General features: G+C 37.7%; 1 long non-coding RNA gene across 1 annotated transcript in view; it reads right to left on the reverse strand.

Moving 5' to 3' along the window:
- Positions 1 to 512: 512 nt before the first annotated feature.
- LOC142045480 (uncharacterized) overlaps positions 513 to 27,647 on the reverse strand; it is a 56,056-nt gene continuing 28,921 nt past the window's right edge. The window contains exon 3 of the long non-coding RNA XR_012654615.1: positions 513 to 1,073. This is a non-coding gene — a long non-coding RNA (uncharacterized LOC142045480). The remainder of the gene's footprint in view (positions 1,074 to 27,647) is intronic.

Genomic DNA, 27,647 nt, shown 5'->3' on the forward strand with positions numbered 1-27,647 from the left:
AAGATAAATGATTAATAATCATCATTATGAGAGAGAGCAAAAGGGCAAACGATGGCCCCAGATCAGTACTGAATCCTATTTTTGGCTGACAGCAGCAAGTTACAAGTCTGACAGGTTTAATAAACTGGTACTGATATTTACCAATTTTTTTTTCAAGTTTGTTTCAGCTGGATACAGAAGGATATGCATTTGATCAAAAAATATGCAGCAATAGCCGAAAGATCTCAGTGCCAGGAGGCATTATTCGGATCCACATGTTTAGAAGGAATCAAAGTAGGATTAGACATTAAAACTGGTAGTGATAACAGGTACTGAGAATACTGTGCTAGAAAAAATGGGTCATAAGACTCCATGTTTCAAGACTGTTTTGAAGCATATGTGTATTCAGGAAGAGCAGCCAACAAGAAGGTGTAGGTCCCTGAACTTTATTTTTTTCCTTCTGCCTGAATAGACGTAGGGCCTTTCTCAACTCCCACACTCTTTTTTTTTAAATGATAATTTATTCCCTCAAAACCATGATCACTGCGCACTGTGTCTTGTTAATGGCAACACTGTGATGCCTGGAAGTCCAGACTGCAAGGTGTTGTACAAAGAGCACAAGAAAGATATAAAGCCACAGAAGGAAAAGGGCTGAACAGTCACAAGCCAAAGGAGATACTGGCCACATCTTGACTCCTTGGCCCCTAAAAATCACGCCATTCAGAGTGCCCAAGGCAGAGCATCTCACTGAATCAATAGCACAGACCTGGAGAACATCCTGGGGCCCTCCTGTTGAGTCCTCACAGCACATCACACATGTCGCATTAGTTAGATTTTAATTACAATACCTGCCAGGACCAAAGGAACACATTCTGTGAAGATCTAAGATTTAATTGACAACCTAGCTAACATTAATGAGCAAGCATTAGTGAACAACTTTTCACATCCAAATTGGTACTATAGACAATCTACCTCTACACAGGACATTGCATTAATCTTCTCTGTATCAGTATAAATTAACAATATAGAGTTCCAGGTATGTGACTGCGTGTTCCTTGCCAACAGCATCTGTCCAAACATCTGGAAGTACAGACCTAAAAAAATTAAAAAATGAAAAACAGAATAATAGTTGGTAGTCAGTAAGAAATTGAAAAAACCTCAACTAGTCAAATCAATACTTTTTGTTCTAACATAATCTGCATTATTGAATATCAATATGGACTTGCAGAAAAGGACCAAATGTCCTTCTTAATTATAAATAAGGATTTACTTTTTTTTTCTAAAGCCCCATAGATAACTAGACTATTCTTAAGCAGCTTCTCAGAATACTCTAAACACATTGAAAACTCATGCTAAGACACTCATTGTTTAACCTAAATCACTCACCTCCAAGCACATGATCATTTAAATCACAATATGCAGTAGCATATCTACCTACATGTATATGTAGGTATGTAAAGGAATCCTCGGCTTGACAGAGTCAACGAAGCCTCTCCTGTAATATCCCCATTCTTGAGGCTGATGGAGAAGAGAACAGTCGGAAGAAAAGATGATGGATCAGGAAATTTTCAGAAGGGCACAAGGGGTCAGGCAGTGGGCTAAAGTTAGAGCAGCCCTCATACTGCTTTGTATAATATTTTACATTTGGTCCAATGATAGAAACTTCCACTGATTACAGGATCTTCTGGCTTTTTAGTCTTCTCTCTTCTGGAATAATGAACATTTATGTAAGTCTCAGAATGATGATGAATATATTCCCTTCTGTTATCAGAACTGGCTGAAAAAAGCATCTTTGATTAGCCTGCTGGGTTGGACAATGAAGTCTCTGTGAGGATCATTAGTGGCCAGGTAAGTGGAGGCTTTTTCTGAGCTGTCTGCCAAGCAAAGAGGGTAAGCATTTTACTCTTCCAAATTGGAGCCTTTTTCATTAAAACTGATAAAACTAAGAATCTGGTATTTTTTTCAGCCACAACCTCTAAAGCAGAATGTGCTTTTCAGCTATGCTTTTAATGTATGGCATAGTTCAGAGATGGATTTGAATCAAAGCGAAGGACAGACTATAGTTGGTTTTAGACGGGTGAACAAAGGGAAGAGGCAGCCTCTGGGACTTGTCTGCCTTCATATCATGTTTAACACACTGTAATATGTCTTATGATTATTAACAAGATAGCAGAATTCAACTCGCCAGTGTTCCTTGGGACTTCCTCTGGGACTTGGCCCTTTTCATACCCTTCATGTTCTTCCCTTCAGAGCAGTTTTGTGGTTTTAAGGGACAGTGTCAGCTTGCCCCTATGGCCTGTATGCATTTCTGTTGTCCCCACATGGAGAATGAAAGACTTAAATAACATGCAAAACAGAATGGCTGAATAATTTCAGTGCTACACTCTTTGAACCATTTTGTTGTCTAAGAGAAATTCCCTCCAATCTAAATATTTTTATACCTCCTTAAATCTGAAGAGGTTCTGCAGGTGCTGCTAGCTGAGAACTGTTTATAGAAATCTAACTAAAGGTGATATTTCATACCAACAAAATCCAGTTTAGCTTAGCATAGCCCAGATATAGAAAGAAAATATTCCCATAAGAAGAATATGTGGGCCGACCAAGACATGTTCTTTATTTATGGCCTCTCCATTTCTCATTGGAGTCATAGAGGAAGAGACTATAGTATAATGACTGTACAAAATTTGGAGTAGCAGTAGCATAGTAATCTACACTTACCTTTGAATACATGTCTGTGTGTGATTGATACATGTAGTTCTTACGTCAAGCACGAGCACACTGATAATTAATAATGTTTAATGAAATGGGGATCACTGACACATGAAGTTCCCTTTCATAGTACACATTAAAAATACGTTTCTCTTGTAGTGATAATTTTGAACCCATCACCATCTGTCATTTCAATTAGTTGAGGTACAAATAATAATGTTTTAATGAATTTCTAACAACCCAGTTGCATCAGTAATTCAGATAGTTGGCCAGTTAAAACATATCCTTTGTGATTGCACTAACCATAAATCTGTTAACTTCAGAATGATAATTAATTCCAATATCTGTATTTTTTTTCAGTGTCATCCTGGACTCTCTTTTTCTTTGCTTGGTTTTGTGTTTTTTACATAGTCTGCTACACGCTTGCATTCTGACATTACCCTTGAATATCCCATACTGCAAAAATATTTCCTTTAGAGAGGCTTTACACAGAGCCAGTCAGTCCTCTGCCAGAAGAAAAACTGGGTTCCCTGTTGCGGTGCTGGAACTAGGCTGAAGCTAGGTCATGTTTTAATAGCTGAGCGAGTGCATGTGTGACTGGATGTGTGGGTGGGTATGCCATTTCCTGCCTACACTGTTGAAGGTCATTTCTCACTGCGTGAAAAAAGGCAAACTTTGATATTAGCCATTGTATAGGACCAATTTTTCATCTAGACAGTTAAAATCAATGAAGCAGCGGCAATTTAGTCCAGAAAAGAATAAAGAATAATATCTTGTGAAATTAAGATTATTTTACCTAGAAATTTCTTTCTCTCTCTTTTTTTTTTTTTTTAAATTTTGAAAGACTCATGTTGGAAATAAAAAACAGAAAGAACTGCTTTTTAACTGAACCTCCCAGTGGTGATCCAGTCAAAGTAAGCAAAGGAATATTTCCCAATACTAGAATTTTATTTCTTAATTTTCCAGTCTATTTCTTGTGAAATGTGCATATATTTCAAGCATTTAAGTCTCTCGTATCAATATTACTTACCTCAATAAATATGAACATTTATCTATAATGAAGACCTGAGTAGATGAAGCAGCAACTTAGATATATCTGCAAAGACATGCTCTTTCTTGTGGCAGAGATGCTGGGGAGATCTATTTTTGTATTCCACATTATAGAGGATATCTGATTCCGATTCTTTTGGGGAAAAATGATTCTTTTAGTCACAAACTTCAAAAGAATTTTTTTTGGCACGTGCATGGAGCCAAAACTAATACCAGATGTGAGCAAAGTGACAATATTGCAGTGATGAGATTGAAGTTAGAGCAAAGAATTACACAATACTGCAAAATTACTGGCAGGAAGGAAAAAAACCCACTTCCTAAGAGCTGGAAGTAGCTCTGTCCTCACCCTGTTTTGACTGATTAGCCTCCTGTTCACCCAGGTGATGTATAATCGTCTTTGTCCTGTTGGATTTAGGTCTGTTCATAGACAGTCTCTCAACCGGTAAGATTGATGTCTGGATGAAGACTTCTTGAATGAAGACTTCTTTTGCTGGGTGGCATCTAATATATTTGTACCAATATATTTATAGGAAGTGCAACCTATTAATGCAAATTGAAAACAGAGAGATGATTGTATTCTGTCTTTGCACTTTTTATCTCATCTTTGACATAGGTTTATCCTCCAGACAATATCCACCGTGAAGCATTTCCCTGATATGGCCTTCACATGCTCTTGCCCTCTCTTTCTCTTGTAGTATTGATTTTTGCTCCTCTCCTGGAAGCACAGCTCGACAGGTCATTCTTCCAAATCCCAGTGCTGCAGCACTGAGGCTATTTTTTATCAGTGGTCAGGGAACATGAGTTACATTTTCTGACTGGACAGAGTTCTCTTAAAGGGTCTTTTGAAGCACTGTACCCAGCTTGTAAAACACAGTAGATCCTCTGCATTGATTTCTGAAAGAACACTTGCAGCAAATTAGTCACAAATTCCTTAGCCCGTAAAGAGGTTTCCAGGTTAACATCCTCACACCTGGGAGGAAGGTTTGGAAACCTAATATTTATTAGTATCTAATTAACAATTTTAACTTGCTTGCCATAGTTGCTTGACACCAGTAGCTTACAGCAGTTTCAGTGAGAAAGCAATAGTCCTCAATATCAGCACTTTGCCTTCATCCACCTTGGAGTATAATGAAGTGCCTATAGATTAGACCTTAATAATATCTTTAGATCCTAATTACGAATTGTTAGAGTCTGCAGTTTATAATATATATATTTCCTTATAATATATATATAGTACCATATGCCATTATATAATAATATACTGTTTATTTTCATATATAATATAACATACAGTCTGAGGTGCCATGGGTTTCCCTCCTCTGCTACTCTTGGAGAATCTTGAGTTCAAATTTTCAAACTAAAAGGATGTTGAAATCATCATCATCCCTTCACATAACTCACCTGCTCTAGGTATTTCTTTGTCAGTTGTCCTTTAGTAATTTCATAAAAATAAAAGTCCTCCTCATTTGTTTTTGGAGGAACCCCTACCAATAACAGTGGTCATCTTAACCAGAAGCGAGATTAACATCCACCTGTTTTCCACGATTTTCAGTTTCCAGAGAAACAGCATTTAAAGTGTGAAGTACTCCGTCATGTACTGCTGAGCTGAGGCAGGAGAATATGAACCTGTCATCTTCCAGTCCACCCTGTTCTCCCACCTTGCCAGAATTCAGCTTATTATTTGCTGATTCTGCACGCTTGATTGAAATTCGGTTTCTACAGCATTCACAGGCTTATGCAGACCCCAGCATTACATAGAAAGTTGAATAATAATACATGAATGAAAGCTTAGAGCATAAGCTCCAGAGTATAGTAATGAGGATGCAGGGCGCTAACTTTATTAATCTCACACTTGTCAAGAAATTTAGCTGTGCATAGCAATAAATGATATAGTCTTGTTAAGCAGTGTGATTCATTGGATTACGGATATCAGAGATTCAGAAAGAAATCAATCTATTTTAGAGCCATCAAACCAATTACAGCTGCAACTGCAATACTTTCAGGGGGCCTAAAGCTTTATTTATTTTACCATTTTTATACCTTAAATGGGATTGCTTGTATAGTAACATGAAGTCCTGTGCAAGTGTATATATTTCATAACCAAACCCAAACTCTTTGTTTTCTATGCCTGATGACATTAAAATGAGTGCTCCTTAGTGAGAGATTACTGGCTGATTTTCTGCCACTTCTTTCAATTCTAAACAAGGCAATAACTCCTCCTTGAGAAGAAATAAAAGTTTATTTATGGTCTTTAGAGCCATGATATTCTCCTTAGTGGCATACTGAGTGATGATAGCCTGAAAGATTTTGATGTAGTCATAGTAAGATTTCATTCATTTGGCTGTTTGTGAAAAAGATGATCTTGAAGCAGATTTCTGAATACATCTTTGAGGCTTTGAAAGTATAACATCTCTGAGGGTGCATAAACAAGAATTTAGTGTATTTAATATGAACAAATTCTTGTCAAGGCCTTACATAACACGATATGTAAATCCATTGAAGGATGAAATGGAACTAGTTAGATGCAAGTCAAAACACTGATAAGTCACAGCTAATCAGATACAAATAAAAATAGGTGCTGAATTTTTAAACAAGATTCAGTTGATTAGATTGGGATCATTCCATATTATTCAGGGGCAACAATTTTATGCAAGATGAGAAAACATCAGGAGCATTCATCTTTCTTTGCTTTTTTTTTAAAAGTTTACCTGTGCGTGAGTTCTAATTCGTCTTTCTTATTATTATTGCTGAAGTAAAGTGATATAATATTACAAACTGGAAAACATTGATTACACTAAAATAGGTTTTAAATATAGTGTTGTATATAAAAATTGATATTTTTATTAAATATCTGGCTGGAGACAGGCATTAAGTAAACAGAAAGGCACTGCAGAAGAGAGTTCAGCCATTATTGCCTTGTGATTGGGTTATCATTAAGTTTCATCATTCTTCTTGCTAAATCCTCTATGTGACATCCCTCTTTTAGCAGAAGACAAAAGCAAGAACAATTTGCTATAGAGAAGTTAACCTGTTTTTCACAGAGTCCTTCATTCTCATGGCTTTGAACACTGCTCACAGAAGGGGCTCTCCAGCACACTCTCTAAGACACAGAAAAGTTTGTTCCAAGCCTCTGCCAACTTCTCTGCACAGATAATTTCAGTTTAAAGAGAGGGTTAGCCTGCACATTCTTTGGAAGTAAAGCTACTTCTTACTCTGTTTGCCTAACACCAAACACATCAGAAGCCAGCGATTTGCCTTAGTCAACGCATGTGTGGACTGTGCAATTAGTAAACTTTATAAACCACCTTGCAATCCAGATGAAACAAAGTTTATGTGTCCAAAAGAGAGTATGCTCCCATTTGTATGTACTTCATAATTCTGGTTGATAAAATAAAGCTGTCAGAAAATAAATGTCAAAAATGCCAATGGGGAATGAGAGTTACTCCTAGATTGTGCAATCAGTTGGGGAATATGGTTCAGTAGGCTGCACCAGACCTGGGTTATCTTCCTGCTTATGTTATTTCCACCACTCATGCTAATTCACTTATACTTACCTGTTAGACTCCTGTTTGGACATGTGTCTGGGTTTTATTTCTCCATCAAAACTAAGATGTCAGAGGAAGCTGGCTTGTGAGAGGAAGTAGAGAGCACTCTTGGACTTAGCTCCTCAGAGGTAATCCTAGATGCTGTGTGTTGTATATGGCCTTTCAGACAGGATAACACGACACTTGTTCAGTGCTTAGCAATGTGGAGCCTCCCTCATAAATCAGGACCTAAAAGACATATCTCAGTTGAAAGGGAAAACGTTCTGTTCTTCAGAGAGGTGCTTTTTGGATAACCGTTCTTAATATCTATGATGTGCTCAGCTGCCACCAGAACGGATGCTACACAAATGCTTAGAGCTATCCAAAATTGCCACTCATTCCAAGGGTACCTAGATGAGCTGGTACCTTTTGTATTCTGAACTGTTGATAAATATCTTGGGCATAAAAAGTGTTTGATCATTATGAATTCACATGCCATTAATTGTAATACACTGTTGAAAGGAATTCATTTTATGTTCATGCAGCTGTCATGCGTACTGCCAGGGCTGTTATATTCTAATTTAGTGCTAGTCAATGGGCATAATAAAGGTGTTACTCATCAAATCTTGAGCATGCTATATTTGTGTATCCTACACTGCAACCAAAGCACAGGGCAGACGTAAATAGCTTCACACTGACATAAGCATGCTATAATTTCATGGCATCTTTAATGTCTATGCATCATGAAGATAAACTGGTAGAACGGAATAATTAATTAAATTGCATTTTATTTTTAACAGAAACTGAGCTTGGTATTACACTTTCACCTAAATTGAATCTACCTGATTAGTATTATAGAATTAAAGCTGCTCTAAGATGAATTGGTTTCATATCTTTAGTTTCTTCATGCTTCTAGTATCTGTGAATTGCATTCTACTGCCTAGATATCCTGCCATCTTTTCAAACTGCAATACATACAAACAAAGATTGCTTAGCTCTTCTTTAACAAAATAGCTAAGCGAGGAAGAACACAATAAATGAAAAATATGTTATGCAGTTCTCAAAGTCCTATACTTTAGGCCCACCACAAAAGATGGGCTTTGTGGCATGCCCTTCATGCACTAAATTAAAACTATTTTATATCCAGGAAAAAAAAAATTAAATTCAAGAGTCAGGCAATCCCTGAAGTATGCTGCCTCTGTTCTAAACCTCTGGTTCTGCTATATCACCAGGCTGTGACTGATCATGAACAGAAGAGCTATTCAAGGGCTGACAGTCCATACGTGACTTGTAAAGTGAAGGTGTGATGGAGCTCAAGAAATTAATTAAGACACAGAGGGAATTAATGGTTAATATGGACTCATCAGCTCCAAAGTGAATATCAGATAACCTTCAGCATGGTTTATGCCTATTACTCACATTATATTCTGTATAAACTCAATGGATGTACTATTAGTATTATCTATGAAGAATAAATCATTTGTTATGAACTATGAATCTCAAACAGAAACCAGCTATAGATCACTAGTCTGAAATGTAAAAATGTTTCATGCAAAAAAATGCTGGACATTTCTGGCATAGGAAAATAAAGTATCCTGAATAAATTAATTGTATTTGTTAATTTTGATGGCATGAGCCCTTGAGGGAAAGACATTAACAGTTATGCCATTGTGCAGCATTAAATATTTAAATGTAGTTTGGTATACAGGGACACAGAGTGTATCCCCTGAGTAGTTCATAGGCAATACTTGCTAGCTTTAGTCCAAAAGAACATACACTAGAAAATTAATACCAAAGTTTGGAAATGAATTCTTGAGAGCCCACAGCTCAGCAAGGAACAAAACCAAAATGTACAGTACTTTAAAGTTAGAAAAGTGTTTATAAATCTTGATCAAACCCTACTCCAATGCACTGGTTAGAGGGAGCATTCAGATGATGACAGAAATTGTGTAAACCCAAAAAAACTGGGAGGAATTTAAGTCTCTACATCCATGAGAGCAATCAAAAAAGCTTTTCCTCTCGCACTGTCCAACCAGTAAAGTACCTGTCGAAACTCATCAGGTACCTCCTTGCACAACATGAAGGTTTCTGCTAGGAACCAGTGTCACGGTCTCTTTCACCAAAAGCCCAGCTGAGGATCAAGGCCCGTGCTCTTCTTGTGATAACTCTCGCCAGAGCTACAAGCTGAAGAGCTGCGTTTTGTTTCCATCTCAGCCTGCAGATGAAGTTAAAGGGGAGCACCTTCCAAACCTGTTCACAGATTACTGCTCGAACAACTAGGCTGTTGGCTGACGCACATGGTGGGTGCTCTCCCCTGGACGCTGTGCTATTGTGCAGCTAAAAATGCAAGTATCCTCGAGCCAAATTCAAGCAACAAAAGAGCAGTAGGACTCTATAACCTAAGAGTTATGATGCTTTGCTGTGTGAGGTCACGACCTTGTTCCTGTCATTGTCTGCCTATGTGGTACACAGTAACTCAAAATTAGATAGAAAATAACCCTCCCATTACTTTCAATTTAACTTGCTTTTTTGGTTGTGATTTTTTGGGGAAAAAAAAAAATAAATGCCAGGGCACAGAGAGATTTGTGTGGGATTGCTGAGACCCGGATCCTTTGGGCACAGGAAATTCTGAACCCTCTCCTAACGTAAGTAATGATATGTCATACTCATAACATCAGACGTTTCCAGACTCCTTTTCTGAAAGTGTTTATTTTCAGTGATTTCCTCCTGAGATAGCAGAGGTGGTTTCAAATAGTGCACTCTGAATGCAAAACAAAAGGCCAGTGCCCTCTGACCAGTGAAGATGGGAAAAAGCCACCCTAATTAATGTTGTTATTCGTTTGCCTAAAAGCAGCTGGGAATTTAATTAGTTCTGTAACTTGTTAGTTTTGATGGATATCTGCCCTCTGCCACGGAGCAGCTGTTATCTCACCTCCAGCTGCTTCTTGCAGATCAGCAGCTCCTAATCTTTTTGGAGCCAGCCTCACCGCTACCTGCCTTGCCTTGCTCCTCTGACTGAGCACCGCTTCCTCGCTGGCTTTCGCCAGTGCTGGATGCGGCTCCCTCGTCCCCGCAGCCTCCTTGCTTCTCCCTCGATGCCGAAACCCTGCTGCACCTCGCCTTGCCACGCTCCCGACGTGTGCTGGTTCTCTGGAGTCGCCCCAGCCGGCTTCCTCCCTCCCTCTCCTCTGATATTTTGATGTTAACAGAGAGATCTGTGCCAACGAGCCCAGCAGAGCTTATGAGACTGGGCTCAATCCTGATTTTCACCGCGACTCATCTCCGCTGTAACCCTCCCTCATGGATCAACAGCTCTAAACCTGCTGCTTCAAGAGTGGACACGGTAGAACTAGAGAGCTGGGTGTTATCAGCTCAGGCAAAGTGATTCCCCTCATGAAAAGAATGGGGGGGGGGGGGAAGTATATTTTATATGTATATATAAACTAAAAAAATAATTTGGAAAATGAATTTCTGGTCAATCTGAAACAGAAAATGTTAGCTTCATCCCACTGGAATGAAAATAAAAGGGGGAAAAAAAAAAAGATTTTAATTAAATGCTTAATTCAATCCAAAGCAAAGTTTTCATGTCTTTTTGCTGTGCAATCCTTTTAAATGTATTTGGCTAAATTCAAAACAAAATTTATTTAAATGGTTCTATTTTTGTATTTTCAAAAGTTTTTGATCTTTCTTTTCTGGACCTATCAAAGCTGTTCATATTCCAATCATTTTGGTACTCTCTAAAGCACGCTTTTCGGAAAATAAATGATTCATGATAACAACTTTGCCTAAGTCTGTCATTCACAATTTTCCCTCTTCCTTTTCCCTTAGTGGACTTGTAAAATAGATGGTCTTGGAAACACACCTTATTGTGTTCCAGCTGAATGCCCTGCTAAACTGAGACATTGCTTGGAGTTTGCATAAGAAATGTCTTTTCTCTATGTCTGTCTAAGAAAAGGGAAAAAACTGTAACAAAAGGGTTGTGCTAATTTTATATTTATATTTTTGTAAAATTAAAAGGCCCCAAGAGATTTAACCTACAGTCAAACAAGCCTGTGCTTTCTCATCTAGCTCTGTATATTGTAATTATTATATTATATTATTTGTTACTATGACTAGCATTAAATTGGGGCTTAACTTGGCTAGATGCTCAATATTTTCATACAACACTGTTGGGCATAGAAAAACTTTCTTAAGAATAAAAAAGAATCTTCTCTTTGGACTATTTCTAGTATGAACACAGTATTACTCCCTTTTTCTCAACTGTTCTCTTTCTCGAATTTTTTTAATGATCCAAAATTTGCCCTTGTCATCCACAGCACAGAAAAAAGCATTTTAAGATGTTTTACTGGAGTGACTCTGTGCTCACAAAGTCATTTTTCACAGATTATATCAGACCACATACTAATAACATATGCATACTCACTACCAGCTTGTCTGGGACAAATGATAATTTTGACACTCTCTAATGCATCACTTTCACTGTGTTCAAGGATTTATTATCCTGCAAATGTTCATGGGCACTGTAGGGGAATCAGATCTTACAGCCTTTCAGTAATTTTCTGAAATCTCTTAATCAACATTTCTGTTCTTTAGAGCTAAAGGGATTCTCAAAGTTAAGTATAAAGTAATGCCAACCTGTTACATCTGGACTTTTTGCTTTACATTTTTGCTGAATGTCTTTTTAGGCTTGAGTGCATTTTCATCTCTCACCTTCAAAAAGTAAAAATCCATGAGGATCCAAATGTTGCTAGTATGGCCACCTGTGACCCAAATATAAGATTCTTGGGGTAATGAGATACTGAATTCAGGTGGCAAATGCGTTGCTATCAGCCATTTGAACATTGAATGTTTAGCCTCAGCAAATTGCTACTCAGACTAATTTATTAGTCTCAGTAAGTCTCATGCTGGTGAAATTTTAAAGTTGTTGTAAACTACATCAGGAGAAATGCATCATTAATTTTTCCCTGTATTCTTGATGCTTTGGTTAAAATGTACAATTTAGGAGATAATGTTTGAGGCTGGATCGAACCTCTCTGAAACTGGTAGGTTGGCATATTTTTTTACACAATACAGAGTTCTTCAGTGCTCTTGGAAAAACAGCTCCGTGCAGGTGCTGTTTGGGAAGGGACATACACAGAAAGGGGCGTACAGAAACGAAGGGCTCTGTCCGCAGCCCAACGCAATGCCACGTGGACGTACTGCTGCTCTTCAGCTCCAGAAAAGTACCCGTGCCAAACTGCTTTGAGCATCTCACTCTCCTCTTTAGTTACCTGTATTTAGTTATTGGGCACAGAATTATGCTGTGATGATCTACTATAAAAGACCAGGAAACCTCGGTACAGTCTGACTGAGCACTAACATATGACTCACAGGGAAATAATCTAGATGGTGGGCTCTCAGCTTGAGTGCTCATTGAAAATGTTTGTGTTGTGAATAGAGAAACTCTTTGTTTGTCTGATTACCCCGAAGCTCAACATTAAAAGAGATATTTTTTTCCCACTCATAAATCCATAGAATTATATCAGAGGTACCTGAATGATTCTTTTTCTCCCTCCCCGCCTTTTTTTTTTCCCAAATTTATGAACACTGAAATAACTTTCAGAGCCCTAAATTTTAACTTTTTACTAGCCTGAAATGGACCAGCAATATTTCTTCTCACAGCTTTCAAAATCAAGTTTCACCGAGTAAAAAGAGTTCTGGACACTGAAAATATAGGTCTTTGTCTGAAATTTGTTCTCAGATGAAATGTCAGGCACACTCAAGGATCAGAAGTCTGTCATTAAGTCTTACAGACTGCAAAAGGTTCTGAGCAGGCTTAATGTTTTTCACCAAAACAGTTACACAGAAGTCAAGTTTGCAAGTGTCAGAATCTTACAGCTGAATGCTATGGCTCTAGTTAGAGGTAAAACACTCCTGTGAAACCTGACATAAGCCAGTGGAACAAAGTACAGATGTAGTTACATACTTGTGTAAGGATTTCAAAGCTAAAACCCTGAAATGCAGCAGTCTGAAACCTTTCCAGAATTATTCCACATCTGCAAGGTACCTTTCCCTACTCTCAGTTAGTTCTCTCTCTCTGTTCTGATACTCAGTCCTGATCTCAAATGCAAGCAGCAATGAAAGCAAAGTAACTTTCTGCTTACACAGAGAGTGAGACAATCTGGGGTGGCATTTTCACTTGTCCCATTTAAGAAGAAACCTTTGGGACATCTTTCACACTCTCCAGACATCAACGCAAAATGATAGCAAAGAATCAGCAAGCTCTATATCTGTAATTGAAAACTGAAGTTCTCCCATATTTAGATTCCTTTAGGCATTTCGTGGCTACCTCCACTGTATTAAAACATCTCACAATTTTATATATTAAATCTTTCTCTTTTCCCTTCTGGACTTAAAATATGACAAATAGAAAGCTCAGATACTTTTATAATCCATAAAATAAAGAGATTAATAATGGGATATTTTTGAGTAAAATTCTTTCCATGTTTCTCCTGAAAATATGTTTTTTTCAAAAAGTAGCCTCATGACTAACAAATACAGGTTTCAGATAACAAAGTGAATATTCAACTTAAAATAAAAGCCAATCCTTTTAAACAACTGAAATCTGAAAATAGAATAAAAGAAAACAATTCTACAAAGGAGAAGAAAACCTGGTCCCACAACAGTGGAAGTTTTCAGAATGAAACTCTGTGTGCATGTGCATGTGTGCACATATGTATGTTTGTATTTTTTGTTCATGCTTCCTATACTCCTAATTAAAGAAGCATTAGCAAACCCACCGAAATTATTTGTTACTCTAACTAAAACTCCCTTAAAATGGTAACTTCTTTCATTCATATTTTCCAGTCACTGTTGTTTCATGTGTATGTATGTTCATCATAAAACTAGATTACACAAAATACTTGATGCTACTGAATTCAAATGATTTAAGAAGAATAAATATACTTCTTTAAAAAAATCTTTTGATCTCTCTATTCTGAGAATTCAAAAGTTAGGACTTTAGTTATAATATCCCAGTGGCAGATAGAACTAAGAATGTCTTCCATGCTTCAATGTTAATGCATTTCTTACATTAACATATCCAGGTATATGAGTAATGTCAAGGCTTCCCGAGTTTGCAAAATGTCTTTCACTGAAATGTGGAATGCTTTGTACTTTCAAATATACACTCTCAACCCCCCTCTACTGTAATATAATATTTATCTGACTATATAGTAATATAGTTGTGGGATACGTTGTAAGGTTAGGAGTCACTTTTCAAGTGAACTTCATGACAACATAGTTCTTTTCCAGTAAGAGCAGCAGACTTCACTTCACTCTAAAGAACTTCCTTTTGTATATATATTCCTTCCAGGTACAAGAAAAGGTGTGCTATATAATAGCCTAGTCTAACATAATGCTTAACATGAATTAAGACCTCACATATCTATCTGAAAAAGCATGACATACATTTAACCATGTATGCCAATCCTCAATGTGTACTGATGCTGAAATTGTAACGAGAAGTGCAATTTCTTGTGTCACAAAGTGGCAGTTTTGAAAGTTAAGAAATACAATGGTAAATAGTGAAAAATAACCACCTTTTTAAGGAAGCAACAGAGAATATATTGTCTTAACTGATGGTAAAACTAGTGTAATGACAGCAACTTCCTTGTGGGTATCCCTCAGTTTCATTGGGAACACTAGCAAATTGTTACTTTTTTAATTTTCATTCTTTGTCTACAGACAGGTTCTACAACAGTACTGAAGTTCTTCCTGCAGAGAACAACATCTACCTGCAAAAGGATAGACACAATGATCAGTAATGTTCCTCAAAATCATCATTCTGAGAAGCTGGAAGAGTTTAGAAGAGTTATATTTTTCTTTACGGTAGTGCATTAGCCTCAAATAAATTAGACAGAGACAATTAGGTAATAGAAAGGGCATAAAAGCCCTTAGGAAAGGACCAATCAATTAATGTCTAAAATTTCAAATACTCAGCTTATATTAAAGCTGTGAGAGAGCATGTGAGAAGACGTCTCACTTTTTACTTTACCTTCTCTGCTCTCAAATCCTGACACCAACTACTCCATGTATGACCACAAATATGCATGGCATGGCCATTATTTTAATTATAGTGAGACAGGAATCTTTTCTTCCTTTTAATAAACAAGGTGGATCAGGGAGTGAATCCCTCCAGAAATACCTATTTTCTAACTGACTGTGTAATAAATGTGTCTAGTTTTACATATGTGTGTTGACTTTTTGTTTCACATTTAAGGTTACAAATGAAATGAAAGGCAAACATTAGCACTGATCTCACCAGGTATCGCTTTATGATTCTGTATGAGTTTTGAATTTTTGTTTGTGACAATCATAGCCAAGCTTTAGAAAGACACATGGATTTGACAGGATTGTTTTGACTATAAGATATAAGCCAGTTCTGCTATGGAAATTCAAAAGACACTTTACACACTGCAGTCTGACTTCTATGTTATTTAACATGTCAAAGGGCTAAAAGAAGAATGTCAAGCTTGACACTGAAATGTGTACTTTGCCTGACATAAAGAATGTCCTCCCTGTAAAGACAGAAACTGATTCATAATCGAACTTCAGGGAACTTACTAATGTACTAGATTGGGCCTTAATGGAGCTTTAATTTCCAAAGCAACTAACTGAAGAAAAAGAAAACCTTTCACCAAAACAATATATGGAGGAAAAGTATGTATTTGTTAATTCTTTTATATGTCAAGTATTCTGATACCTCATATTAAGAGCATTGCTAAGAGTTATAAAACAGTTCTGAAAAGTTTAGATTTAGGTATGGCATTTATATTCAAGTTACATGAGATATGTATTGAATTTAATGAAATGTTTGACAATCAGCATTCATCAGTATCTGATGGGAATTTTTGTACTGTATGAGACTGTAACATAGCATTAGTTCATGCAGAATGAATACTGACTGCACTGTGTTAGTTAGCCAGGAAAAGAAGATCATAACATATTAGTGTCAAAAATTGTGATGTTAGAATCTTGAAGACTGTAACTATTGCAATTATGAAAGCTACCCTGGCAAAAAAATGATATAAGATACTCGGAAAACATTAAATTGGCACATATACTATTGTTATTGAGGCATACTTAGACCCCTTGCAGTTCTATAGAAATGCAGAGACCTGTGTGCTATTACAACATGTACCATTAATGACCACTTACTTATGCAATTTTTATTTATTACCTCTAAACTGCCAACAAAGCCTTCAGTTTTCTACACGACACAGGAAAGAAAAAAACATTATTACCACCACCCAGCCCTAAGGACAATGCTGAGGTTACAGTCAGAGAAAGAGACACGTTCCTCTTAAATTGGGATTCTGCCCTGAACTGATATCCATAAAAGCCTTTCCCTCTGCACCGAACAGATGAAGACTCTGTGAGGGTAAGTTTTTGGTTTAGGTACCTTAAACATCTAGCATAAGATATGCAGTGTAATTACATCCTTAGAGGCTTGTCTTGGTATTACTACAGTCTACAGGACAACAATATATTCAGCACATGAAGACGTGCTCAGAAGATGGAAGCTAAACTCCACGGGAAATCCTGGGAAGCAGCGGAGCACACTGGCTTACCGCAGAGCAATGGATTGTCACCCAGCAGCGTCATTTTGGCTGTCGTACAGCAATGGATATAATTCCGATCATCATGAAACTGTGGGAACAGATATGGGGGGAGGAGGATTTGTGCTAACTCTACGTGCATGCATTTCATTCATTTGGAGGCTAACCTAGTGCTGTCTGATGACAAATGGTTCCATATCCAATTTCATTAGTATAAAACCTGGAGGAATTTTTGCACTGATCAGTAGCTAGAGATGGCCCAAGTCAGGCTATAGTCTAGCTCTAATAATTCACAAGGTTTGCAGATTGGCTACTCAAGGCTGCCAGTGATAGCATCAGAGCTCAGCATGCTCAGGTCTGGTGCTGTCCCCCATAGCCATGGCAGGCATTGCTCCCAGCAGGAAGACTGATGAGTGACCGAAGGAGTTAAAGAATGACTCTTGATGAGAAAGATCTAGTGTCAAGTTTTAAAGCACTGTAAATCCAGCCAATCGACTTTCTGACCCTTTAAAATTATTTTCTGGCTAGCATCATTCATATGTGGAGATTTGAAAGAAAGCAATACCCTTCATCAAACAAAAAAATTGCAGAATTAATTTCAAATTGGCTTAATGTGGTGACTAAAGCTAGAATTTGGCAAGTATCGACGTATTTGTTTTCCCTAAATCTAGTTATATTTAAATCTATTTTCAGCAGCTAGAGACAGCAAACTTAAACATTTATGCTAGTCTAAAGCATTATCAATGCATATGCAGTCTTCTGAAGGTTTTCTGTATTCTGACTATTTACAGTACGGTTAGTCGCAGTGTGTCCCATGGACCATCTTTATGTTTATTGCTATGTATACAGCAAGAATTGTTTCCATGTCAGGTCTCACTCCTCTCCTGTGGAGATTCTCACTGCCTTCTACCAGCCCACCTCCCCAGTACTAACCTGCCATACCATCCATTAATACTGAATTTTTCTACACGTTCGAGACTCCTAGACTTAGGATGGATAGACACCTGATTTAGATGAAGACCACTGTCTGGAGGTCTTTAGAAGTGACTACCTCTCTCTTAATTTATTTTAGTTTCAGATTCTCTTACAAGCAATCGAAGTTAGCTCCTTCAGAAGTACTGGATGACATCACTGTGTTGGATGCCAGTAATATTGGCAATGTAATGACTATGTGGGTGCATTAGCTTGGTTCAGGAATCCCTTCTCCACTTCCCCAAAGGTAGGAAACTACCCAAAGCCTACTTGGAAAATAGATTCCCAGTGAGTTTGGTGTTGGTGTTCGAGCCGCTCATTGAACATGGATAGGTGCTGCCCTTCCGTGTTCCCTGTCTGACAGCAGCCTGAATTCTGCCCTCTGCCAGATGAGTGCAGGAACAGGCAGAAAAGGACAGGAACAGATGCCCTTTTCCAATTCATCCTTCAACAACAACTACAAAATCTAACCCTTCTGAGAAAAAACTCTCCAGTGTCTGGCAGCCTGTATGGAAAATCAAAAGCCACTTTTGACAGCGCTTACTGGTATGAAGAAAAGAATAATATTTTAATACATATAAATCAAACTCTCTTCATCCTTCAATAAAAGGCATTTAAAAGTAGGCAATGAATTTGACCCACTGTGGCCCACAGTATGTGATGGAACACACCTACACTCCTCTTTTGTTTTTTCCAGACTCTAATACAAGCCACTTCTGCAAGAGAGAATTGTTCAGTAATCTCAAGGACTAAGCTAAATCGATTTTTTAAACCAAAGTATTAATAGTTCAAATGTGTACCATTCAAGAAACTGTATTATTATATTAATTCTGAGTGACTATGCTTATTTTGGCTGTCACTTTTCTTTAAAGCCTTTCCTTTAATTAATAAGGAATTGGAAAGAAGAAAAAATTGATCATTAAAAAAAATAATAATCGTACATACTCAGTGGGAGTCCTTAAGTGAGTTGTAATGGTTCATTTTAATATTTAAAATTACTTACTAAGTATATATGTTAATCTAGAACACAAATATTGCACAATTTTAACGCTAGAAAATCTCCTGTAAAAAAACCCCAACAACTGTACTGAAGATTGTGAAATAATTAAATTGTCGACAAAAAGATGACATGTGAACATGGGGCATTTTCCTTGTTGCAGAAGAAAATAATTTTTCAGTAAGAACTTAAAAAAAATCAGGAATAAATATTCATGGGTTATAGACGGTCAAGAGTAAACTCACTGGCATTTTGAGAACTTCTTATCATGTTTATGTTCGAGTCTCACAGGTATGCTTTTTGAAAGAATACCAGAAAAAAAGCCAGTTAGGCAAACCCAACCAATCCCTTCAACACTGGGTTCCTTCAGGTAGTTTTTTTTTATCTAAATATTACCAGCAGAGCTGAATGTATATCCCTGATTAACGTAAGAGCTCTCCATGTGGTGGGACATAGAAGTGGGTAAAAGCAAAGCATCAGCTGGCTGAGAGATGAGACGAATAAAAGTATCCACTCAAGTTGTGTATCATGCCCGCATCAATGTAAGGCATATGTCCAGCAGTTCCAGCACTGATGGAAGACTGAAATCAGTCTCTTGAAATCAGTGGCAGCACTAGGGTTTTTTAGCAGGCTGGGACCTTAAGAGAAAATTCTGCTGGGCAAGTCTGTGTCCACACACAGACACACAGGCATATAATACAACAGAGCTTCAGAGGACAATATTGTGCAAAATATTAAAAGTGTAGGTCATTCGTTATCAAAATAATTTTAACCATACATGAATATTTAGTTATTATATGCTGGAAAGCAAAAATGTTCATTACTTGTGAAGGACCTTGTAACTTTCTCCAGCGTTCCCTCTTTTGTGCTCAGCCCCGGTTCCCCCATGCCCATCTCAGCAAACCTGGGGATAGCCAGAGAAATCCCCACGGACAGCTACTGCGCAAGTGCAGATTCATGACGACTCTGCTACACATTTAAAAATTAACAAATAATAATAAAAAGCTATAGAAACTTTTACAAGTTGCAACAGGTATCCTGAGACAGATGTCTGCTTGAAAGAAATCCACTGGTCATTTTGTCAGAAAGGTTTCTCCCTGGTCCATCCCTTTGAAGGTGCCACTGACCCACAGTTTCTCCTTGAATCCTCTTGCTTTCTCCAGAAAGCATTTCTTAACAATGACAGAAATTACATTTTCAAAGTTGTTTACAGGACACAAGTCGCTAAGCTCCCTTTCAGAAGTAATGCCTTCAAGTCTCCAATAAAATACCATAAACTGAGGAAAGTAAGAATGCACAACATTTTGAAAAAGGTGACATCCTCTGATGTTCTCTTCTTAGCCTGTTGCCTTTTTCTTGTATTACACTTGGTCAATATTTCTGCTTTACCTGTGTAGACATCTATCGGTTACTTACTTGCAGATATATATGAAGTATGAACCACAGTCCTATCCATTGGTTTAATTTACAGGAGACTCAAATTTTGATTAATACCATTAATAGCTAGCAGTCTAGAGTAGTGTGATTAGTTCTGAATAAAATATCAAGAAACTTTTTATTTATTGATTATTACTTAATTGATTATACCGTCTTACTAGACCAACAATTTTGCTTGCCAGTGAAAAACCTTAAATTTAAAACAATGTGTGTGTTGGACTTCAGCGCTGAAATTGTTTTCCCTTGGCTTGTTAATGCTCAAGTATAAATCAGTAAGAAGTAAAACTGAGATGCAATTCTGAATGTAAAAGTCAGACCACCTGCATGAATTGTCTGAACATTCACACTCAGCTATAGTATATAGCCCCCAAAATCACCCATTTGGCCTCAGATCCTTTATTTATAGGAACATGTTTCTACAGAAAGAATATAAGACGAAAGTCAAGGTAACCAAGCACAATTGTCTTCTACCGGTGCAAGCAACAACATCATGTAGAACCTTTCACAAATATATCTGTTTTCATTCTAGGTCTTTTGACCATCTATCTCCATTGAAAAACTTCAGTCATCTCACTATTTTAACATCTTGAATGTTTATTTTTTTTTAATTTCTGAAAACACATGTTCTTGAAGCAACACTGTCCATTAGCTTTCTCTCACTGAAGACATTCTTCTGCCTCTTCATTTTTTTGTGAGATATTTATACAAAGCAATAATCTGCCCTCTTAACTTTCATTTAACACTTAGCTGTTGCTTAAAAAGAGAATTAAGGCATTGTTTGGTAGATGTTAACAGCATCAGCTAAAAATGTACCTGTCACTTAAAGTTACATTTCCTTTTCATCTGTGACTGCATAAATTTATCATACATACGCTCTCTCTTGACCTAAACAATAAACAACTGGAAGGAAGGACTCTTAAACCGGCCAGACTCTGGAAAAAATATATATGCATTTTACTGTAATTGATTGTGCTACTGAGGTTAGAATTGTTGAAAACAGAATTTAAGCCTTCATTTATCAGACAAAAAGCTAGTGAGATGGAAAAGAACTAAGTAATTACCTCAGCAACTCATCTGTCAAACCTTTCACAATTCTTCAACATGGGTTTACTGAATGGAGACTCCAATGCACAGCAAAGAGTAATTGCAGTATGAAAAACTGATGCTCATTTTGGTGGACCTGTGTTTAACAGGACTGGGTTTTTTAAACTGTCATTCTATATTTAGTTTACTCCTTTATCCTGTATTGCCCTAAAGCGTCTAATCAAAACAGTCTTAGATACTGCATGAATTAGAAGTCACTCTAAAAGCAGTGAGATTATCACCAGCAATCAATGCTGCAATGTAATGACAGCTGAGCAAATTTCTGACCTGCATTTATTTTAAGTAATTTGAAACTCTATCTGGGAAGCAAAAATAAAGGAAACTGGGGTAAAAGATAGAGTAGCATCTCAAAAATAATTCTTCAAAGGAGTCTCAAATTTAACTAAGGTATTTTTAAAATAATTAATATTTGATTAAACGGAATCAGAATTCATGCTAATCACAAATTTACTTCTGAACTAGAAAGACTACTTGAGTAGAAGATGTTGAAAAGTTCATTTTACAGATCACAGGCTAAAGATTTAGTAAGGAACTTGGTCCTTCAGGCAAGAAGTCAGATGGAATCAAAGCACCCAAGTCCCAAACTGTGACCTATAAATCCAATCACTGTTATTAAACTTCATTCTACTTTCCTTGCCCCAAGCCCCCTTCTTCAGTCCCCGAGACCAGAACTCTTATAAGTATTATTGGAATATGCTTGTTACACACCGATGAGATCAGGCTGCTTATAAAACAAACATTTGGTTACATTCTTTTTAAAAGACCTCTAGGCTCTTCTAAGCAAGATGGTAATGCCTCCTACTCCAAAAGAACTAGAACCAGAAATTCCTTTCAACCTATGAACAGTGACCCCTATTTCAGAAAAAGGACGCTCAAGGCCCATATGTGAACAGAGGTCATCAGATGCCAGAAAAAGGACAGTGGCAGTTGTTCCCCTGGCGCTTTGTGTCTCCTGCTAGGGAGATCCTAGACGTATGTGGTCTTTTGGATTGGGTAACAAGGCTCCTTCCTATCTACGGCCCCAAGGGGGGGAACCTAACTCAGGTTTCTGCTCCAGGTATTGCAGTTTAAACAGCAGACACTGAAGCTTCTAATGTGTTGTCTTCAAAGTCCTTTACTGGATTAAGCTACAGGTAGCTAAGTATTAAGGCATAATTACTTGGATATTACCATAAAACTATTACAATTAAAGCATGCAAGCCAATGTGCTGTATGCATTGGCCTTTTGAACCCCGCACCACCTTGAGAACCGCTATAAAAAATTCTTCTCAGTGATACCCTAATTTACGGTATCATTTAAATGCGATGTTACCATGCATGAGTGCTTTGTCTTTCTCCTGAATTAATATCAAGCAGGTCAAAGCATGTGCGAGCAACTAGACTCAAATATTGGTGGTTTTGACACTAAAAATTTTGAAATGACAGTGACTCAGTGATGTCCTGAAGCAATGCAAGGCATTGAAGAGACAGGGTACAAATTTGGCCAGAACTGATTTTTGCCAATCAACAATTAAAGTGTAGCTCACTATCTCAAATACTGGACACTCCCTATATCTCATTAGTATACAATGCCTTACCAGTTGGCTGTTACTTACTACCAACTAGCTTTTCAACTATGGAAAATAAAACAGATTTTTAATATCCATCTTTACAGTGATACCTGAAAAATTCAGGGCTCTTTGAATTTTTTTTTTTTTTTAATATATAACGCAATGACAGTGATAGATGTAAGGCCCCCAGCAGGTGGCCTGGATCTTGACTATACAGCCTAAGATCAGAAGAGCATTTACGCTCCTGCACTTTACAACATTTTTATTTTAACGTTTCACAGAGGTCAGACTTTGGGGAAACCAATGTGTCTGTCTCTGAGGTCTCAGACAGATTGCCTTTTGAAAATCAACCTTATCGCTTCCTTCTTTTGCTGAATCCCAAGCCATATGCTGACTACTGTCACACATCTCTCCATAACGATGCGAGCAATGAAAAGCTATAGCTTGAGTCTACTTTTCTGGAGCTGAAAAGGCGCAGACTGTATGACCTACCTGCAGACCAAATAAAGTGCCAAAAAGTGAATCCTGGTCAGGCTCAAACAAAGTAACAATGTCTGTGGGTTTTCTCCCCTTTCTCTGTGGTGTTGCAGAGATGTACTAGAGAGGGCTTTCCTTGCGGTGTCCGAGGGCTAGCTTGGCTTTTGGAATAGCAGAGAAATATTATTACATGGTTATGGGTTTGGAGATAAAAGTGATGCACAAATACAGAATGGCATGCTTGACTTTGGTACTGTGTTTCTGATGGGCAGAGGACAACTAGAAGTGTTATATACTAAACATTTGAGTCATGCATTTAGAAAACTTTCTATATTTAATCATAGGCGTGGTAAGTCTCAAGGAGTTAAATATATATAGGTTGTTCTGAACAAAGCACTGAATCCCCACAAATGAGAGTCAAAGAAATTACTTCCTTGGACTTTGCATGACTTTGTAACAGTACCTCAAGTTAAGATTTTAATTCAGTTCATATTTTTAATAGGTACTTGTTAATTTTGTTTTAACCATAAAACATTTGTGTAATAGTTGCATAAAGAACATTCTTTAATGTTATGATAGAGAAGGTTACAAAATCTTCATCATAGGTCAAAGATTTATGCTATCACGGCAACCAGTTTTTGTTTGACCTGAAAATACAATGGCAAAGCTAATAACTTGGAAAGAAAAAAAGCAGCTAATTTTGGAAAAAAAAAAAGAATATATTGTAAAAAACTTTTCATCCTGGTACATGACTGTTAATGATTTCTACACCTAATAACCAGAACTAATACACTGTCTTCTTTTGCAGGTTTCAATTCATGATTTCTTTAAATATAATATTCCTTTTTTGTAGTTCCCTGCAACGTGTCAGAACCCTACTCCTATTCTGGTAGAAAAAAACAAGTGATTTGTTAAATGTGCATGGTAAATGTGTAAAACAATACATCTATCAGCTCTTTGTAGGAAGTTGCTGACCGTAAGATAAATTTAAGCCTTCCACTGTTACCAGTTTCAAACAAAAAACAAAAGGGGGATGTGCTATGCCGAGGTCACTCCTGAAACAGGCAGTGTTTTACTAAGTGATTTGGAGGCAAGCCTGTGTGCAGAAGAGACTCCTTAGTTGTAGGAAGGTGTAGCTCAGCCGGAGACCCCTCACGCTCCAGGACGGAGCTCTCCGGGCGGCTCCTCCGCAGTGTCTCTCAGGTCTGCCTCTCCCTGTCTTCACAACTCTCCCTTCAGACTGACAGTGCAGCAACTCATTTGCACTGCCCTTACTAGGAGTTTTACTTGTGTGTGTGATGTAGGGGCACGCAGGTTTCTGTAGCCGAGCTGTAACCCTCTCCTACATTAGCAATATCTAGTAACTCTAGCAGTTTCTCTTTCCAATAAAAGATTTTTTTCCAATAGTCTTATTATTCCTGGCTCTAGTGAGCTCATGGCTGACAGCTCATCACATATTCCCCAGGGAATCTCTTCTGCTGCAAGAATAGATATTTGTATCTTTTCCACTGTCCACTGAGATTTTTCTAAACTTTTCCTTGCCAATATTGCTAAGATCTGATCAGATAATCCTAATAAGCACAACTCTAACCTAAGAGTATTACTGTCAATGCGCCCGGTCCTTCAAAGATCCAGAAATATGGAGGTAAAACAAATTGCACAAAGTCATTTTCTATGAGGGAGAAGAACAGAGGATTTCACTATGCCTAAGGGTTCACAATCCTTCTGGCAACTCTTCTGGAGAAAAACAAAATCATTGAGAAAAGCATTTACATACTGTACTTTTTATATAAAGTACTTATATCAAGAGGGTTTTCTTTGAAAATGGAAAAGATTAATCCCCAAGGAAATGTAATTCTATTACAGAGAAAACATTTTATTTAGTTCTTAATTTTGGAAATAATGACAGAGGTAATTAAGGTAACAATTCCATGCAATTTATTTCCAAGTAAAATTAAGATGTTTACTCTCCAAGCTAATTTTTCTTTGAGAGAGAAACAGTGTTGAGTGCTTCTTCCTACAGAACAACAGCTTAATATGAGTTGGCTCTAACAGAAGACCTGGGCACATGGAGCTCCAGCATCTAAAGGGCTGCAGAGATAATTATTTCCTGTGAAGAATGCAAAAAATCCTGATGCTGTTGAGTTGTTCAGAGCTCTAGCTCACACATGCTCTGGTGGGATTCACAGGCAACATATTTCCCACCAGACTTACCCACAGGCTCACTACATGAGTTGTTTTCCAAGTATTCAAAATGTGAATACAGTGGAAGGACAAAGCCTTAGAATCTGCTGCCCGTGACAGCAACTATTACGCACATTACTGCAAAAACAAGCATGTAGGAAACATGCACTCAAGATGTTGCTCCAAATCCAACTGTGCTCCTCAAAACAATTTTCTTCTGGTCCAGCTGGCTATGCACATAGGCCACTGGGTTTTGGTTTTCCCTGAAGGAATTGATTAGGTACTTTATTCCTCTATCATTTACCTGACTCTCCCTGTCAGCTGCTGGAACAGGCTCTATGCTCAGCATTGCTTTACGAAACTCCTTGTCAGGCACCTAACTTGCTCCTTGTGTTTTGTGGGAAACTGGGTTCCCTCACTTGGACTTGAAGTTACTTTACAGAAGGAGAATATATACACTTTAAGGAAAAAGCCTTGTTATCTATGAAACTAATTTGTACACTCTCAAAAACCTGACTGGTTTTCCATTTTTAAAAATGTTTACCCTCTTTCATACAACAATTTGTCTAGTTTTTGGAGAGTAGTGAGGGGCAAGCAGAAGTTTGAGAAAATGTGAATTGTGATAAATTGCTCCTTTTGTTCTTAAGACCTAGAGTAAACAACATGTAATTGAAACTGATGGAGGTACTGAAGTTTAGCCGTGGTGTAATTAAGAGCAAAACATGGGTCATCACATCTAAGAAAGCTTCACCTTTTTTTCTGAAGCATCTGCAGAAAAGCACTAAAATCAGTTGTCTGCAGACTGAACTGAAATGTGAGGAATTAACTATTACAGCTTTGCCCATTTCATTGTTTTCTTTTCTTGAGCTAGATTTTCTCCCATATTATGGCTTATTCCTTGGACTTATCTATAAGATCAGTGACAGAGATGCCTTTATATATCAAAAATCTACCATACACTATAATTTCTTGGATGCATGGAAAGACAGATATTAATTCTTACAATGCTCCATTTAATTAATAGAAATTAGTGAAACTTAAAGCATAAATATTTAGAAAAATACTCTATATTTAAAAATAAGTACTGCTGGATAGTTATTGCAGAGGGACAATTAGTTGGCCACAGATGGTTACTGTGTGCAGTTTGTGCCTAGCTGCACCAAGTAAACATATTTAGAAATGAATGTAACTTTTTGTTTTAGAGGTTAGAACCCTCTTCACGCTTCTTCCATTCAGATCCAGCTCTTTTCCTACCAACCATGACTTTCAGACATGTCCCTTTCTCACAACTTTTTAAGCATCTTTTATCTGCAGAGCCTGAAGATTTCAATGGAGAACAGCATTTCCCCACCTGGAGCAAGTCTTTGGAGAAATACTAAGTGAAAAAAACTCTGCAGGCAATGACAGGAGAGACAAATGCAGCAAGAGGCAGAGCATCTCTCAGCCATGTAAGGAAAGGGAGTTTCACAATCCCTATTATACCTCGGTAGTGACGCACGACCTCCATCTTCAGGGAACTGATCAAACCCACCCCACTTGGGTCACGTAAATTACCCTGTAATTGATCTTGCTGTAGTTTAGAGGATTAACAGTACATGAGACACAGCAAACTAGAAGGTAATGTTGAGCTGAAGCCCCACAAGCTGTGGAGGAGCCATTTGTTTACAAATAAACATAAGCTCATACAATTAGCTAATGAAAGTAGATGCTTATGCAGAAGATCATTTTTGCGCAGCGTGTTAAGCCAGGGACCCAAGAATGAATTAGCCTAGTATGGTAGCACAGGGATGAAAGTGGAGTCCTCTGCGGCCCCACTGCCTCCTTCTGGATGGCCGTGGTGCGTGGGTGGCAGGGAGTCTTCTCTGGAGATGGGAGTAGGCTGCAACTGGGGGTGCCAGGAGCAGGGATGGGCTTCGGCTGGGGGAGCAGCACCAAACTCAGGGAAAAATGGCATAACCCTCCCTCCCTGGGTGCTTCCACTTTTCACTTTGTGCAAGGAGACTTTTCAAGCAGAATACAACCGATTTAAGAGCACAGTGCAATTATTTATTGGCTAATACACATG

The sequence above is a fragment of the Buteo buteo genome, chromosome 28 (genome assembly GCF_964188355.1).
Source record: "Buteo buteo chromosome 28, bButBut1.hap1.1, whole genome shotgun sequence".
Taxonomy (NCBI): Eukaryota; Metazoa; Chordata; class Aves; order Accipitriformes; family Accipitridae; genus Buteo; species Buteo buteo.